The sequence below is a fragment of the Protopterus annectens genome, chromosome 5.part0, assembly GCF_019279795.1.
Source record: "Protopterus annectens isolate FY-2018-M chromosome 5.part0, PAN1.0, whole genome shotgun sequence".
Lineage (NCBI taxonomy): Eukaryota > Metazoa > Chordata > Ceratodontiformes > Protopteridae > Protopterus > Protopterus annectens.
Window position 1 is genome coordinate 23008001 of NC_056735.1, and position 20025 is coordinate 23028025.

Below are 20025 nucleotides of genomic sequence, written 5' to 3' on the forward strand. Positions count from 1 at the left end.
ACAGTTGCCTGTGTTAGTAATAATCAGGTCAAGGTAGTAATTCTGATGCTGTTTGTTTTGTGGATGTGCAAAAAGTTCATCAAAACAGGGTCCAGGAATGTCTTATATGCCAGACAAAGATCACATCTCAGATGTCTCTATGATAGCGAGTAGAGAGCTAGGTCTTTGAAGTAATCAGCATAGAACATTGTATTTAGTCCCTGTATTCTTTTTGTAAGGAACTTTTGTGGACATTCCAGTTGCTCCATGTGTCTGGTCAGGTACATACTGAAATGGGCATTATAATCAATGAAAGGCCTGATGTGGGCCTAGTACCGTGGTATGATGACCTCTCCAGACATAGATGCCATGCCCTTGCTTAAAGGTTGAGCAACATAAAAGGATTTTCTTACTACCTTTGGCACATGTTGGTCAAAGGCTAGGTTACTATCTACATGAGTTCTCAGATCCCTGACTAGTGAATCAACTTTTAAAGGGGTTTTATTGATGATGCAGTTACCCAGGGTGGAAGACTTAATGCTTTTCTTGGTATTGAGTCTTAACCCATGGCTTTGGCACCAAACGTTTGTCTGTATTAGACCTTCTTGAAGGGTGTTCCCATCTTGGGAGGATTCAGTGACTGTTCCCAGTTTGCAATCAGCTGCAAACTTGGTTAGTCAGAGGCCTCTGACATTGGCTTTGACATCCTAGAAGTAGATGCCATGAGGAGTGGGCCTACCAAAGAGCCCTGGGGGACTCCACTTGTGACTGGGCTCATTGTGGAGGTGACATCACTGATTCTAACCTCTTGGTCCTACCAGTGAGCCAGATAGCTATGCAGCGAGTTATAAAAGGGGTTATAACTAGTTCCTTATGCTTGCTGACAATGCCCAAGTGGGGTATTGTATCAAATGCTTAGCTGGATCTAGGTAGGCAGTATGCACAGTTTTCCCCTCATCCATTGCTTTAGTGATCTTTTCAAAGAACTCCACCAGATTCAGTAAGCATGACCTTCCTTTGACAAACCCAAACTGGGATGGATCCAGTGTCTGGAGGGCTGCTATGCCCTTGCTGATAATATCCTGGATCATTCTTTCCATGGCTTTGCAAATACAACTAGTCAGACTAATGGACCTGTAGTTTCCACGATCTGTTGAAGGTCCTCCCTTATGAAGGGGATGAAGATCACAGTCCTCCATTCACATGGTACAAAGCCCGTTTTAAGACTATAGTTAAATAATCAAGGGGTACTGATAAGTCCTATTTTAGACTATTCAGAAGACATTTTGGGATGTTATTGGGGCCCATTGAGGCCATTTTCTTGGCTTTAGTGACTGCAAATGGTACATCATCCCTTGTTATAGATGAAGGGGTTATGTTTGATGGTATTACTGGGGGAGGTGAGAGAGGGGTGAAGTTGGAACTGAATTTGTCCATTAACAGGTTTGCTATATCACCTGGCTCAGTGAATGTGGCACCATTAACCACCAGTTCAGCACATTGCTGTGTGCTGCCCTGGACGTTTCTGACATAGCTGTAGAAGGCCTTGTGGTTATCTTTCACCTGAAAGATTATCGTAACCTCAGAGTTGGCTTTGTTTTACGTAATTAGCCCTTTTAGTTGTCTATTTACTTTGATGAGAAAGTTTTTGTCTTTATGGGAATTACCCTTCTTGATTTTTTGCCATATTTTTTTCATTTTGTTGTATATTCTGTTTAATTTGGGATGCTTCCTGGAATGTTTGTTTCTGGGGCTAGTTCTGGGTTTACTTCTTGGAGGTACAGCCTTAATGTAGCCATTGACATGGTTGCACAGAATTTCTGAGAGCAATTCAGCATAGGCTGGTGTGTTCTTGTGGTTTGGAGGGTCAGTCTGCCTTGGAATAGTTCCTAAGTTCTACTGATTTTAATGGGATTGTGGAGTTATTCTAATTTCCATGGAGGATGAGACATTGGGGGAGGGTGCAGCATTCTTCCATATGTCTGAGCACAAGGTCCAGTATGTTGGAGGGTGTAGTGGGCGTGTTTATTATTTGGTTAAGGTTGTTTATATTTATGAAGTCCCGGAATCTATGTGCCTGTACATTTGAAGCCATGTAGGATTCCCAATCTATAGATGGGTAATTAAAGTCCCCCATGAGCAGGGTGTTAGTTTGGATGGAAAGTGTCTTCAGTAGGTCCAAGTATACATTCTGAGCTTATTGGATCATGGTGGGAGACATATAGCTGGCTAGGATAATGGTGCAGAGTTTTGTCTATGGTGATCTGCACGTGGAGGAACTCCAGTGTGTCATCCTGCTTGAACACCCTAGAGGTGTGCCTGTTATTGATGTATATTGAGACACCTCCAGCTTTAGACCTTGTCTGTGCAGCTGCTGATCTAATAGTGTAGAAGGCACCGAAATCTTGCACTGCCAGGTTGCTGTCTGCTGCTTTAAACCATGTCTTGTAACTGCACAGATATCTGTATTCTTCAGTGTTTGTAGGACTTGGAAGGAGTGTAATTTTTTTATTTAGGGTCCTGATGTTGAGGAATAGTACCTTGAGGTTCCATTGAGTTGATTTTGCTATGTCTGTAAGTTTGTAAATTTGGCATTGCCTAAAAAAGGCACTATGGGGGCAAAACAGCCTTAGCCAGTATTCAAAAGTCTAGAGGAGAAAGGTGCAGACTATCCTTAGCAAAGCAACATGGTCTGTTGACCATGTCCTCCCAAGCTGACAAATATTGGATCCACTTACAATCAAGAAAGACAGCCAGTTGTTGAAATCAATCATTTTTTGGTCTTACTATGTCATCATCCTCAGTGATGGTAATATGCTGCTTAGTGCCATGCTCATACCAGTTTGAGCCACATAGACTGGATGCTCCATAAAGACTCTGTTCATATAATCCAGGCAGGTACATCTCAGGTTATTTGCACCTGCATGGACTATGATGAAATCATGCTGGTACCTGTGGTGTAATGACTAAATGTGTGCATGATTTGGCAGATCCTGGTTCCAGATAAGCAACTAACAGTTACTTTCTCCTTGTTCAGCCTGTTAGCTGGACATCAGTATATCTTACGGTGGAGTTAACTATGATGAGAGTCCTGGGAAGTGTGCTTGCTTCCTTAGGGGCTTAGTGTTTGGGACTCCACTGAGAGAGACGGTATGTGTGGTGCTAGTTGTTTTTTTTTTTCTTGAGTGCCTTTGGGTTTGTTGAGGTATACCTTTGATAGCAGATGGTCCAGGTGATCTTTATTGTTTAGGAAGATTGCCTTTAAGTGCCTCAGCATACTTTAGTCTGTGTGTGTGTTGTGTACTATGTGAGGTGGGTGTTGTGTTTGTAGTTTTCACAACCTGATGTGGACTTGTATACAACAATGTAGCCTCCAGTGTTATAGTAATTACACCTGTTGCATACACTGTCTGATTCTTTAACGATTAAATGGTTGTCAGTAAACATGAAACAATTGCTACACTGTCTCAATATGCCCATATCTACTAAACTGGCAACAGAGCAGTTAGAAAATTGCATATTGATAATGCCCAGTCCTTTGCTTTGTGAGTTATAAGGGGGTGGTGTATTGTGGTTAAAAGGCTAATAAGGGAGTTTTTTTGTGCAAACTAATGAGGGTGCTTTACTGGGGCAGATTAAGCTAAACAGTACTAAATTCTACTAATTTTAATGTTTACAAATACTGAAGTCTACTAAGTCTGTAGGTATTGCCACTCAAGGCCCAATTATCTGCTTTAAGCTTGTTGGTGCCAAGGTATTTGCACTGTATTGCTGCTTTACATTTTACAGTTTTTTGAGTAGTTCTACAGTGAAAATTTGCTTTCTATGTGTTTGTTACTGTACAGGGACTGCTAACTCAAGCAAACATGCAAAATCTATAGCAGCACAGGAAAAAAACAGAAAACTAAATAACGAGCCCCGGTCAATAACATCACTTCATTGTGAGTCCTTTTGTGTATTTTTCAACAGATATAGAGCAAGCAAATATCTCCTGCTATAAGATGAATAAACCCTCTTGATATAAAAACACAGTAAAAGAGACCCACAAGTGCAATGCTAACACAAACCACTTAAACAACTATCTTGAAATCCCTTGCTGAAGGTAATTTCAAGTCAGTAATAATGAGAGGAAAAGCAATTATTTACAAAAATATTCAGTTAAATGCACACATAAAGCAGAAAACAAAACTGATCACTGAAAATAACTTATGTGCAATTTAGCAATCAAAGTACTTAACTTTCCCTGGATTGCACCGGATACAAGTAAAACAGTTCTGGAATGCAAACTAATACTACTAGCCTTGCCAGGAGCAGCTTTAGGTCAACTGGTGCCCTAGGCAAAAGGGTTCCACGGCGCCCCCCACCACACCACCCGGTGACCCCATCCTGGTCTACCTACATTAAATAAATACTGGAAAAGTGCCCCTGCTAGAGCGGCGCCCTAGGCGGCCTATGCCTAAGGCCGGCTATGAGCCTTGCTGAGCTCCAGGAAAATGAGCAGGAGACAGTGTATATTAAAACAGGTTTATTCAAGAACAATACTGGTTTGTTGGCTAGGCACTCAGTATCACAGGTCTATGGAAAACAATGGCATACATCAATAGCTTATATAACAGTTAATAGAAATGAAAGAAGGAAGAGCGGGACTTTGGAAATTAGATAATCATAAGGGTAGAGGGCAGGGACACAGACTTCTAAAACAGCAGCACAGTGATGGGAGGGTTGGGAAACTCCTTAAGGAACAAGCAGGCTAGCTATGGAGACTAGCAGTCAAATAAAGTCAATACTGGTGTCCTTTCAGAAACTTAAGTTTAATTTGTTAGTGGGACTGACGGAGATACAGAATGCAACCGGTAAATGATAAGCAGAAGATAAAAAGAATGAAGCACAAACGTTTGAACTTCTGCTGCAGTTTAAGGCACCAGACTGTGCAGAAATTCATCAGTAACACTTTTTATAGAAATAGTGCAGTAATAAATGACTAAGGTCATATGTGGCAGTAGTACACAGTCCTGCCACAACCGTGAGTTAAAATACAAGACTATGTATGGCCCATTAGAGTTTAAAATTCAAACTGACAGCTTTCACAAGTATTTGTACTTGTGAAAATAGAAGTACAGAATAAATAAGGTCACTGAACAAACTAAAAGTATGCAATTAGATGGAACAGAGCAGAAAAGTCAAAGCAGTATCACCACACAGGGTACTTACTATACGTGCACTTAAATTTTTAAGCAGAACTGAAATAATTAAGATCATTTAATTCACTTTCTTTATTTGAAAAACTAGTTACTCAGATTTCTGTACCTCTCCAAGTCTTGGAAGTTCAGTACAGGTGAACTCAAAGGTGAGGGACCACATGTCATTGTTCATAAGTGTCTTGTTAAATGAGAAAACGTTGCAAGACAACATAATTCAGTTTGTAGAGATCAGGGTAGACATCAGTACCATGTCTTACCATCTGACATACACATACTAGTTGTCTTGTATGCCTCTGTCCAAACACATCTGAAAGCTCTTCATCGAAATGCAGTTATTAGGGGTGTCTGTCACTCCTTTGCATACCATGTAGTGTCGTCTACACAACTAACATCACATACAATCATGTCAGTTATCAAAATACACCCCTCCTCATATCTGACTACCTAGTAGCATCCTTGTCTTCAAGATAAGTTTACAACCAAGACAATCCCCACAATCATGCACGCTTATTGAACAGCAATTATTTCCAGCAAAGGTGCACACAGTGGGACAAAATGGAAATTATTATGCACATGGTAGATGGCAGTACTCGGTTGTTCTGCATTATCTAGCCTTCACATTCACAATCTGAGAGTGCAGTGCGCTAATGCCGGGGGGGTTCATGTGTCAAGGGTGCATGGATTAAATCCCTTTCTAACTGCTAATGCACTGGACTAGAAGATCTCACTAAGAAAGGCTTGAACTAAAATGTTACTTATTTACTGTTTTTTTTTTTTGTTTATCAGGAAAGTCCAACTAAGTACAAGTCCCATTACCCAGCAGAGGCCTGGAGAGAAAAGTTCCATATAAAATAAATATTTACAAAGAACAACAATAAAAATTAAACATTTTAAGCACAATTTTGCAAATCACTTGAGGCCTGTCTTACTTTGTCTGACAGCTGACACAGAAGTATAAGGCTATAAAGTATAGTACAAGGTTTGATTCCTTTAGCTCTTATTTGTTTTCTGTTTGACTGTAAGCAATTCACTTAACACTACAGTGCTAGAGGCAAACTGGGAATTTGTCCAAACAATAAAGCTACTAGAGGGAACAACATTCTTGATCCAGTTCTTATAAATATGGCCGTCTCTTGCACTACTACTCTGGTATATCCTTCACTGGAGAAGTCTAGCTTAAAATTGTGACCCTCTCCTTTAAGCTCCCAAAAGCCTGTGATTTAAGAATTACAGAATTTAATGACTGAAGACATGCCAACCTCAAACTACTTTGTGACAAAATATCCAAACTTGCTTATCACAGTATATCCCCTGACCTTAACACAGCAACAGCAAGCTTCACTAAGGAATTCCAAAGCATTAAGTTAGCAGTCCCAACCAGAACCAGCTATCACCAGAAATTCAAAACTAAACCACTCTGGTGGTCTACTGCTAATTAGTTAACTATACAATAGAAAGAAGAAACTCCATAAATTATTTATTTGATCCAAAATCCATCCTGTCAAGAATAACATCAAAAATATTAGAAAAACAAGAATACTATCAGGTTCATTAAAGGATAACCTGAACTTAGGCTGACCTCTGACAGCAAACATACTTAAAATTCCTTCTGCAGCAATCGTCAAAAGATAAAAACATTTCCCAACATTGCTCAGAACTTATTCACGACGGAGCCTCCTATTCTGAAGCAACTTGCCATTGCTAACATCTTTGCAAACAAGTTTAGAGACAACTCCACCATCAGACTTTTGTTCAAAGCACCAAAATCGATGAATTCCTTACTCACCATTTTCTCTAAATATCATTCACTGAAAGTGCAAATCAAGATGAATAAACAATTCTTCCATGGGACCTGATAATATACTTGGTGAATAACTAATAGTGTCAGACATGCCCTTACAGGCATAATCCTTAAACTGTTTAATTTAGATGTACCTACCGGTTTAGTCCAGTTTCACTGTGCACAAGTGCTTCCATAATGGTGGCCGTACAGCCAGCAGAAAACAGCTAGAAATGTAACCAGCAGGCATAACTTACTCCCCAACATCAACAGCAATTACTCTCCTAATGGCAGAGTAACTTGCACAATTTCTATGATGGGGGTCACAATGCCTGTTCAAAAATGGTCATTAACTACAAGCTAGAAACTCAGTGAAAAAAAAAATAGAGGAAGAAGCAACAAACTGCAGCAAACAGTAACAGAAAACCACTACACTGAGGTGCCTGTGACTGTTGGGACTTAAGTATGACATGAGAGAAAACAGAGTAAAAAAAAGAAGAAAGAAATTATGCAAATATCACTTTGAAAACAACTGACACTAAGGCAAGTATAAGTGATGTTGAATAAAAGTACTTCCCTTCTTTTCTGATGTGAAATTGAGTCAAAACACCACTGTTCATACTTCTCAGCATGTGGAAAAGAGAGCATTTTTTTGTAGTCTTTCAGCAAAGGCAGCACTGGGGGTGGAAGAAGGCTAGGGTACCTTGTAAAAACCCACACAGTTATGGTGATGGGTAGACATACACTTATGGCTGGACTGAACCAAAGGGCCTGTAACTGTGAGGAAGAGATCATACCAAAGAGATACAAAGGCTGGATGAACATGCGGACTTTAAACAGATAGTGAATGGAGCCGAAGAATGAATTCTGCAACTTATAGCGGTGAGGCAGAGACCATACTGATGAGCTCTTCTGCTGCCCATGAGATCTACACCAAGTTCATTGGTTCATAGGTAGGTACTAGGCTATTGGCCCTAGGGCCTATACAAGCCGCCACCCAAGAAAATTATTTTCCTGTGCCCCTGTCAAGCAGAACCACAGAAGTGATCACCAGGGTGAATTTCCTATTATCCATCCAGTCATCAAGATTTTTCTTGAAGAGTGCTAATGAGGAGCTCTGTTTGACATAGATAGGTACTGGGAGATGTGGATTACAAGGCCCTTGTCTTGCATCCTTTCTGCATGCAGTGTCCTTTCTATTCCCTATCAGAATATGCAGATTTATCTAAGCCAGTTTAAAGGGCTCTGCATTACAGTAAATATAATTGTATTAGGAGAGTTTAATTACCCATTAATCAGCTAACAAACCTATACATCTAGCAACAAATATACCCATAAATTTCTCAAGTTTGTTAAATCATATTCTCTTTATCAGATTGCCACACTACCTATGGGGTGTCAGTCCTTTTAATATTGTTGTTATGAACTGTTCTCCTTTCTGGACAGCCCCCAATTGTCACTACTTCCCTTGTTAAATTTGATCCCCTGTTCACTTTAAAAAAGCTTTATCCCCCCCCCCCCAAATACAGTATTTTGAGATTTCGTCAAAAACATCTACATGCTGCTCACTGTCATTCTTTATAAACATAAAAGGCTCATTCCCTCAGGGAACAGGATGTCTAATGCTCTAGCATACTCCACAGCATTATATTCAATTATAGCTAGATGTTTTGATGAGTTCATACTCATCCATCAGAAAAATAGCAGTAAATACAAAAGTAAACAAATATAGAGGAAATCCATTATCAGTTAACTGTACAATAACAATAAGCTGTTAGCTAACTACAAGAAATGACCACTTTGCCATTATAAACAAGATCTAAATCGAGTAGGTACTGCTCTTAAAAATGGGATCAGAGGATGCAAGGTCAGTTACGGAATGAGATCTGTCACTGATGCTAAGAGTAACCACAAGGTCTTCATCAGTTATATTAGAAAACTTTAAAGTAATACACAGCTAGGAACCAGACTTCTAATAGAGCACTGGACTCTGATCTAAAACCATCATAAATATTCTTAGGAACAATTTTGGCTCTAACTTCTTTCTACTCTTGCTCATATATCCTTCCCATTCTTTTCCAGGTTAAAATCCCTTTGCCATAATCTGTACCATATAGACTGCTGACGGGTAACCTCTGTTTGGCTTATCATGCAGTGAAATAACCCATCCTTTCAACCTCCTCCGCCGTCATAAAACCACCAGTCTAGCAAACAGCCATCTAAAATCTGTAACTTCCGTTGCAGAATTAATAACTGCTAGTATAATCAGTTTCTGAGTAGCACATCCCCTGAATTTGTAACAGACTCCCTTTCAAGTTAAACAGATCAGTTTCTTAGCTAACTTAAAATCAGTCAAGATGATTAGATATGTAACTATGAATTTATGTTGGGAGTTCACAGTAATTTTTAACTGGGGTGTAGTGTACTCATATTCTCAGGTGAATTTCTAGATAGCTCTCTGACCATACCAGAACTCAAGGAAAAGTTATTATTATTAAGGAAAACTTAGGAAAGCTTATGCCTATGAACCTGTAATGAAAGCATGTTAAAAGTTAACAAAAAAGTGAAAACTAGCAATCACATTTTACGTGATACAAACTAAAGAAAAGCTAAAACCTGCCTTGAGTTATGATATGAATAAAGTCAATATTAAGGAGGCACCAGAATGTAAAGCCTACCGATTGTATCCCTAATACACTATTTAAATGTATATCAGATAAATATTGACATATGGTAAAACAACTGCGTGGGACTCCTTCGATTAAATTTTGTGTGTCCTGACAAAAACAAAAAGAGAATAGTACAAAAGGAAAGGCATCTGCCCGAAAGGACATACAGTGTTTATTTTAAAACAATTACATGGCATGTTTGGTATAGCTTTTGATCAAATATCTGTGTTTTGACAAAAAATGAGAATAGTAGAAAAGGATAAACGTGAGTCCTGGTTTTGGTATCCAGTGGAAGATCAGGCATGCTGTTCTAACATTTCAAGGTAGGCACAGTCCTCCTACTTCCAACATCTGACACAAATTAGCTTATTTATTTATTTATTTATTTATTTACTTATCTATCTGTTTACTTTTTACCTGTAAAGTCAGGGCATTTTGACCATTTCAATGGAGGGTCAAGTAGATAAGCTTTGCACTTCATTATATTACATCAAAATGAAATAAAAATACATTCAACTACAAAAATGTTAGGGATCAGGAGAGTCCAACCAAGATGACTTCTTAAACCCAAGGTTCTGGACAACAGCTGCAGAACTTTGGATAAAAATAATGTTCCCAAGGAGAAAAAGCAAGCCAAAAGGAAATATGGGTGAGCAAGAACCAAAGGAGGAACAGATGGCTGCCTTTAAAGCTGCAAATAAAGAGGAATAGTTGTGCATTTTATTTGAAAATGTTTTCACTATAGTGCAGGATGTGAACTCATTGAAGCAAACAACAGGCCAACAACAAGTAGAAGTGGAAAATGCAACACGGAAAGCTGCAAGACCTGCATGACAGTAAAGCAACAAACAAAGCTGAGCTGCAGGACAAGATTCACAGAATACAGGAATTAAAAGACAATAACAAAACAGGCTGAAAAGGTGGATGATCTCAAAATCACGCAAGAAAGAGTAACATCAGGATAACTGCAATACAAGAGAAAGTGAGCAACAGTGAACTGGAGCAAGTTTGTAATGCAGCTGTTACATGAGAGAGACTGCAGAGGTGATGAAGGATGCCATAACCAGTAAATAAATAAATAGTAATAAAAAGGATACACAGAGAGGACCTGAAGCAATGAGTATCAGAAAGGAGACCCAGGCATGTTTGGGTATGTTTCTATTCTTTTAATGTGAAAAATTAAATAATAAAACAATAAAAATGACTTAAAGTAATCCCATGTACAGGGGTGGTTATAAAACTGGACAAAAATTACACAGAAAAACTCCGTAAGATAAGGAAAGCTATGCTGGAAATATTAAATGGAATAAGACTGAATTGAACAACTGCGTAGTTGAAGTACCCTGCAATACTGGAAGCATAGCAGGAAGGGAATGGTTGAAGCTACACAATATGAAGGATGTTCAAACCATCAAACAACGGTATTGTGGGATGTTCAAAGCATCAAACAAAGGTATCATGCACAGCTAAACAACCCAGGCAGTAAAGATCTGAATGTCTGACAGGCATGGACTGGAAAAGCAACCTTAGGTATGGGAAAAGTGAGGCAGAGACATTGGGAAGATGTGCAATGTACAGTGATGCAGAGACACTGGGAAGATGTGCAGTGTAAAGTGAAGCAGAGACACTGGGAAGATGTGCAGTGTAAAGTGATGCAGAGACACTGGGAAAATGTGCAGTTTAAAGTGATGCAGAGGCACTGGGAATATGTGCAGTGTAAAGTGATGGAGAGACACTGGGAAGATGGGCAGTGTAAAGTGATGCAGAGACACTGGGAAGGTGGGCAGTTTAAAGTGATGCAGAGACACTGGGAAGATGTGCAGTGTAAAGTGATGCAGAGATACTGGGAAGATTGGCAGTGTACAGTGATGCAGAGACACTGGAAACATGGGCAGTGTAAAGTGATGCAGAGACACTGGGAAGATGTGCAGTGTAAAGTGAAGCAGAGACACTGGGAAGATGTGCAGTGTAAAGTGATGCAGAGACACTGGGAAAATGTGCAGTGTAAAGTGGTGCAGAGACACTGGGAAGATGGGCAGTTTAAAGTGATGCAGAGACACTGGGAAGATGTGCAGTGTAAAGTGATGCAGAGATACTGGGAAGATGGGCAGTGTACAGTGATGCAGAGACACTGGAAATATGGGCAGTGTAAAGTGATGCAGAGACACTGGGAAGATGTGCAGTATAAAATGATGCAGATACACTGGGAAGATGTGCAGTTTAAAGTGATGCAGAGACACTGGGAATATGTGCAGTGTAAAGTAATACAGAGGCACTGGGACGAAGTGCAGTGTAAAGTGATGCAGAGACACTGGGAAGATGTGCAATGTAAAGTGATGCAGAGACACCGGGAAAATGTGCAGTGTAAAGTGATGCAGAGACACTGGGAAGATGTGCAATGTAAAGTGATGCAGAGAAACTGGAAAGATGTGCAGTGTAAAGTGATGCAGAGATACTGGAAAGAAAGGCAGTGTAAAGTGATGCAGAGACACTGGGAAGATGGGCAGTGTGAAGTGATGCAGAGACACTGGGAAGATGGGCAGTGTAAAGTGATGCAGAGACACTGGGAAGATGTGCAGTGTAAAGTGATGCAGAGATACTGGAAAGAAAGGCAGTGTAAAGTGATGCAGAGACACTAGGAAGATGGGCAATGTAAAAGTGATGCAGAGACACTGGGAAGATGTGCATTGTAAAGTGATGCAGAGACACTGGGAAGATGTGCAGTGTAAAGTGATGCAGAGACACTGGGAAGATGTGCAGTGTAAAGTGATGCAGAGACACTGGGAAGATGTGCAGTGTAAAGTGATGCAGAGACACTGGGAAGATGTGCAGTGTAAAGTGATGCAGAGACACTGGGAAGATGTGCAGTGTAAAGTGATCCAGGGTGACTGGGAAGATGTGCAGTGTAAAGTGATGATGAGACACCGGGAAGATGTGCAATGTAAAGTGATGCAGAGACAGTGGGAAAATGTGCAATGTAAAGTGATGCAGAGATGCTCGGAAGATGTGCAATGCAAAGTGATGCAGAGACACTGGGAAGATGCACACTGCAAAGTGATCCAGAGATACTGGGAAGATGTGCAATGTAAAATGATGCAAAGACACCGTTGCTTTTTTTAAAGCTGTCTCGCTATGTTAAACTCGTTTAACATAGCGAGACAGTGTGAAACAATGGAGATTTTGCATTCTCCGTTGCTGTAAAAAAAAAAAGTTATAGTAATGGAAAAAGTCCGGGCGACCGGACCTTTTTCCATTACTATAACTCTGATTTACAACGTGCGCACTGACCAATCAGCGTGCACGTTTTTGAATATTAATGGGGGGTCGTTGTATAATTGTATATATTTAACACACACCATTCCATTTTCATGTATTGGCAATCACATATACATCTGAAATGGATTAGTAAACATGCCCATGCCATCAGTACACACTTCTAGCTATTGCATACAAATAAAAGTGTAAAAGCTTTTCTTTCACATTTTTCTTAAATACATTCCCACATATGCAGTATGTAGCTGACCAAATGGAGGCATACCTTCTGAAGTGCAGTTCTTCTCTGTACAGATATATTCTGAAGAAATAGGGTTATGCGCAGTCTTCCCAACATAAACAAGTCTCCTCACCATCTGTTTGCCTAGCTACATGGTTGCCGTTTTATATGGTGCAGATTCAGGGCTGTTAGCATGGTGAATATGCAAATGAGGTATGAACTCATTGGAATTGCTGAATCTCAAAAAATTGGATACATGTAGGAAATGTAAACATAGTGCTGTACTCCCTCAGTGTTTGGTTTTAATGGATTGCAGCTGTGAATGATTAGTAGTTGGGAGAAGGAAAATACAGCACCATTGCAGGCTGCCTTATTTCCAGTGGGTGTGTCAGGTTAGATCTGCAAAATGTTAGATGTATGATTGGAAATGTAAATAAGCAGCACACAAGTCACAGGTTGTGCTACTTAACATCCAACCTGCCCTTCATTTGTTTGCGACTGCATATGATGTTATTTCCACTAAATATCCTCACACATTTTAAGGCCAATGATATAGAATGGCTTACATGTCTCAGATTACTTCTCAGATAAATGCAGAATGGCCAACAAACACAGAAATGTAAGACAGAGCTGTATATTTGCAAGCAATAATCATGACAGGTCAGGTTGTGTGATCACTAGGTGCACTACACCCAAAACTAATAAATGTACAAATAACAATTGTATGGTTTGATATCGCTGTAGATGCTATTGCAGGTGGTTGTGTGAAGATTGAGTTAAGTTCTTTGGTGCAAAGTTATTTGTGTGGCAAAGAGGGATAAGGCATGCATCTTATGTGCTGAAGGTGCATTGGAGTAACAGTTCAAATCCAGACCTGTGTAGAAATATCTCATGTGTACTAACATTTTCTAGTGTGTATGTCACAAATTGCTTTTCCTCATTTCAACTAACACTCCATTTTCTTTCTTTTTTTCTTTTCCTTTCTTCTTTTATTGGCCAGTGTTTGCGTGATGTGCCACTTATCATAAACACTGGGGATGGAGAAAAAATGAATGTCAGGTTTGGCTGTGCTTATCTGGTTTGAGCGAAGTGCAGCAGTGCACAAACTGGACAACTGGCCCACCCAGGAAGCAGACAGGACCCAGACAGCCAAAAACAGAAACCAGATGCATTCAATCAGTGCTGTTGGGCATCATGCAAACCATCTAAGCAATGTTGCACTGTGTTTAACAGTGAGACCTTAAGAATGATTAGTAAAATAAAGAATGTCATGTAGCTAGTCCTGTGGCAGTAGCTGTAAGTACAGGGCTGAGTATAGATGGTCACTGGATTCTAGTAGAGGGTGTGCAGTGTTTGTTTTACTGTTGTAACAGTGCAGTTTATAGCAGTGAACTGCAACACAGACAAGTATTTTCTCATCCTTCTTGTGGCAACAGGTGTAAGTGTAGGACTGCCATACACGTGGTCCTGCATTCGAATACAGCATATTCCATACACTTTTACCGTTGTTCCACTTCCCATTATAGTCACTCTCACTTACAACACTTGACATAGTGGAGCTGATATTAATTATATGTATGAGGGCTAAGACACTAGTTATTGTGTCAGTTATTTCAGTATATATCCATGTATTATCACATTTATAATCAGATATATGACTGTGGGTAAACGGTGCACTATATTCCTTTAAGTATATTTCTACTATCTGAACTGGCATAGCCTTCAGACACACATACACAACTGCCTGTATATCCAATAACCTTGAAATTGCTGCAATTATGTAATGTCTCTCTGCTTGGCACTGTTGCGCTCCACCTTCCATTGTGCAAACTCGGTGCTTGGAGGTGCGCACTGCCGAGCAATGTATTTGCATGATAGTAAGAGGACTGCAACAGTTTCAAAGGGTGTGTGCACTCCCAGTAAATGCAGTAATTGGAATTGGTGGAAAACCATCACTCTCCATTGCTCTTGATCCATGGTAGACATGGCAGGTGTTTGTGGGGAAGGTGTCAGGTTTAGGGCACAGAGGTGGGGTGTCTAGGAGTCCAAGATTTTTATTGGCCTCCTAGTTAAGAACCACAGTGCCAGGCTTCTGCAGGAGGACTATTCTGGTTCTCTGTATAAGTCAGAAGCTTGGGATAGTTTAGCCCAGGCTGTATCTAGTGCCACCAGTATCCTGTGCATTGGTGACCGATGTAGACATCATTTCAATGGCCTTTGGAGGAGGAAGAGGGATACTCTCGATGCATGCATCAAGGAATTTAAGATTGCAGACATCTCACATCCATGTAAGTAACAGCTACAGAGAGGACTTGTAATATAGGCAAGCCTGGTATTCATAAAAGTATTCTGTTCTGTTTTTCCCCACAGCTGCAAGATCTTGACGTCAATGTCTAAACTCATGGGGCTGGATTGGTGAGGATGAGGGAAGCATGTGGTGTGTATGCAGCAAAAATGTAATGTTATTGTAGCATTAAAAGTTAAAGATAGCTTTTTTTGGTATTTTATGTAGTTGTATCAAATTGAACATGCCTATCTCAACTATAAAAGCAAGTATGCATGTATTAGTCTGTAGCACAAACCAAGAGTATAATATTAGACTTTAGTCAGAGGTTGTGGGTTCAAATACCACACTTCCCAACTATACACTACTGTTAATTCTTCAGTTATATTTAAATTAAATTGAAACCTCTATGCCAGTGGCACAGATACCCTGCTGTAAACTGTAGTCTATATAATTGGAATGCACACGTCAAGGAGTACCTGCTGAAATCTGTACTTTAGTGTCCATCTGTAGTGAGTTGGTAGTCTTAAAAGTCAAAGTTAAGATAATAGAGTCAAATAATTTTACTAATGCACTGCATGCCACATATGAAAGTACTAATCTTATCTCTTTTTACTCTCACCCCAGTCCTTATCTCCCTAGTTTTATTGTATTTTATTTTTTTCTTAATTTTATTGTGTGTCAAACTGAGTCCATGTCATCCATGTGTACCACACCACTAAATGCTCCACAGCACAGTGGGGTAGGCCTGCTGGCTCCAGCACCATTGTCTAGCATGACTGGGAACCACCCTGTCAGCACCGCGTCTGCTGCCCTTGTACTACCTCATGTAGTCCTGCCACTGAGGCTGGTCCAGTGGTACCCTCCTGGAGCAGTAGTGGAGGTGGTAATTTTATCACCTGCACTGAGATGCCAAGGATTGTGTGTAGGGTTGTGCACTGTACCATTGGTGCATGCCTACACCAGCTGGGGAGCTGCTGTCCCTTATTTTGTGCAGTAGTATGAGGAGGTCAAGGAGATGTCAACAACTTTATCCAGTGGCAAAGTAAGGTGACAGTGATGACAGTCCAATGGGTGAAAACTCGATTCTTACTGTCACCCAGCTTGATGACCATGGGTTCAGGATGTCCCCACCCTCATCCCAATAATGGTGTCCCCCAACCTTTTGCGTCCATCACCATCTCTGTCTCTTGTCTTGTTTGCCTTGTTGTCTGCAATTGCTACCTCACCTTCTTGGATACTGACCCCAAAAAACGCTGAAGAGGTATAAAAGGACATACTGTCTGTGTCATAGTGAAAATCTCCCATGTGTGAATTAAACTATAGTAGTAGAGGAGTAGGCAACTACAGCTCTGACCCTTAACCCTCTGCATCAACCATCATTAGGTCTAAAATGCATCTGGTAGTGGTGGGATTCAAACCCACACCACCAAAGATACTGGAGCCTTAATCCAGTGCCTTAGACTGCTCGTCCACACTACCTTGTTGTAAATAAGTGAGTACTAGGCTAACTGCCCTGAAGGGTCATTTTAAGCCTAACCAACAACCTGAAGTCAGAATCAAACCCTATACCTTGTGCCACAGATGCAAAAACCTTAATAATTATGCCGAACTTTCTCACTGACATAACACACACACTCAGAGTTGGGGGACTGCACCTCTACCACTAGCCACTTACCATTACAGTACTGCAAGGATCTGTGCTGGGACCTCAGATTTTTGCAATCTACTCCCCTAAAGTGCAGGCAAGGATAGATGGCCTGTGGTTTACTAAGATTGCAGATGACTGGTAACTGGATGCAGTGATATAGAGTCCCCCAATTATGGTAGCATAATTCAGAATGGGCTGTCACACACAAATGATTGGTGCCAGACTCATGGACTGAACCTTAAGGCATACAATGCCTCACTGGCCCATTTGGCAATGAAGTACCCCTGCTAATTATGATATACATAGCACCCCTGTAATCTCAAACTCAGTGTTGTGGGAACACATGTTAATAGCAATCTACACTTTCATCACTATGTGCCCATAGTAGCAACATACACATTCTGCACTGTATACATCATACATATGGACATCACATCCAAGATCAGCATGGTCATACCTCTGCTGTACTCTACTCTTATCATACCAATAATTGAGTGGAATGCTCATATCTGTCTGTACCGCACCAGACACCTGCAGCAATTGGGGAAAACACAGGTTTGTGCCTGGGAGACTCCCAGCCTGCAAAGATGACATACATGGAAAGACTGGCATACCTGTCACTGTACTCAGTATCATGCAGTCTGCTGAAAGGTAACTTTTGACTGCCCTACAGAGCAGCCTCAGACCCTGCCCTTCTCAAAATGATGGACATCTGCAAATCAAATGGTACAAGAATAATTTGCCCCTGGGTTCTCATCCTAGCCTGTGACATAAACAAAACTTGATGGGGATACAGATATATCCCACAACAGTTCACACTTCTCTGTAATAGGCTCCCACTGCATATGAAACGGTGCTTCTCAATGACCCTGTTCAAACTCAGTCTTGACTACTGGTTGGATGAGTGTAAATTCACCTCTGAGATGGCACCTATGTCCCTAATGGACAGGGCTAGTTGGTGGTGATCACACAGTTGCTCTGCTAAACATGACCATCTAACTGTGCTCAATAAGGGTACTTGTGTTTTTACACATCTAGAATTTTAAACACCCTGGGGCTATTAGACTAGTAGCCACCTATGAAGGCATGAGCCTATGCAGGCCTGCCAACATCTTGTCTCCCACATTGCCTGCTGATGTCATCTACTGTAAGTTGACCTGTACTGTTGTATAAATCAGACTTGTGCCATGGTGCTTGAATAAAGCACTGTGTTCTGTAGTCTGTGTAGGGTTTCTGTTCTCACTGCAGTCAACTTGGTGCATATATGTGTGTGTGTGTGTGTGTGTGTGTGTGTGTGTGTGTGTGTGTGTGTGTGTGTGTGTGTATATGTGTGTGTGTGTGTGTCTAGACAGAAGTGAAGAAGTGTGTATCCTGCAGTTGCTGCTCCAATGCCAGTATTTTGATACTTGCTCATGCCTACACCTTTATTTCATGCAGGCCTCCCAATGTCTTGTCTTCCAAATGGCCTACTGATGTCATCTACTATAAGTTGACCTACAGTCTTGTATACATCAGATTTATGCCATGGTGCTTGCATAAAGTACTGCATTCCATAGCATGTATATTTAGATGAGTATGGGTTCTGTTCTCACTGCAGTCAACCTGGAGTGTGCGTGTGTGTGTGTGTGTGTGTGTGTGTGTGTGTGTGTGTGTGTGTGTGTGTGTGTGTGTGTATGTGTATGTCTAGACTGAAGAGCATAAGTGTGTATCTTACAGTTACTGCTCCAATGCCATGGATTGCTAATATTTCGATTCTTGCACATATCTAGACATCCATTTCATGCACGCCTCCCAATCTCTTATCTCCCACATGGCCTGCTGATATCATCTACTATAAGTTGACCTGCACTCTTGTATAAATCGTACTATGTTGTGTAGTCTATTTACTTAGATAGGGCATCTGACTTCACTGCAGTCAACCTGGAGTGTGTGTGTGTGTGTGTGTGTGTGTGTGTGTGTGTGTGTGTGTGTGTGTGTGTGTGTGTGTGTGTGTGTGTGTGTGTGTGTCTTGTCACTAGACAGAAGAGCAGAAATGTGTGTCCTACTGTTACTGCTCCAATGCCATGGATGGCCAGTATTTTGATTCTTGCACATGCCTACACATCCATTTCATGCAGGCCTCCCAACCTCTTTTCACGCACATGGCCTGCTGCTGTCATCTACTATAATTTGACCTCATACTATAATATGATATCACTGCTGTATAAATCAGACTTGTGCTATGGCACTTGCATAAAATACTGTGTTCTGTAGTCTGTGTACATTGGGTAGTTTCATCTGCCCTCTTCCCCTGTGTTCATTCCTACAACTCATCTGTGTGTCCCTATTCAATACACACTCTTCCACTAAGTGTTCATTTTACATGGCAGTACATGTCCTATTACAGCTCATTTTGCACAGTTTCAGTACACAGTACCAGGAATGGGATATCGCAACACTCTGTACTGTAGATACACTGTCCTATACCGTGTTTGGACCATATACTTCACATTCCTACCTCTCTACTGTCCAAATATTCCCAGGATGTCTAGATGTGTTCCTTATCAAATTTGTAGCTTTCTGCCATACCACTGGAATGCTGTCAGGACTGGTGTAAGTCAATATTACATACATTTGAGTTCATACCTCTGAACTGTCCTGACTTGTCCACTTTTTGCCTCATATGTTTGATCTTATCCTCATAACATTTTAGTTTTCTGGCAAATCATTGGCATGTCATTGTAGATTAAGTCAAAAACTGATGACAGACATCTGACTTTCAAACATCATGATCTCCAGAAAGTGCAGGCTACTATACAACCTATTATTCTATTAACTTGCATCATTAAATTGTAACATCATCCCTTTTGGGAGAGGGACATCCCCAACATCATGTCACATTGATAATAAGGTCTTAAGCATGCAATCAGTCATGAGGGACTTGAGCACCCAGGCTGATAGCAAACTGACTTTTGACCACCATATTGCC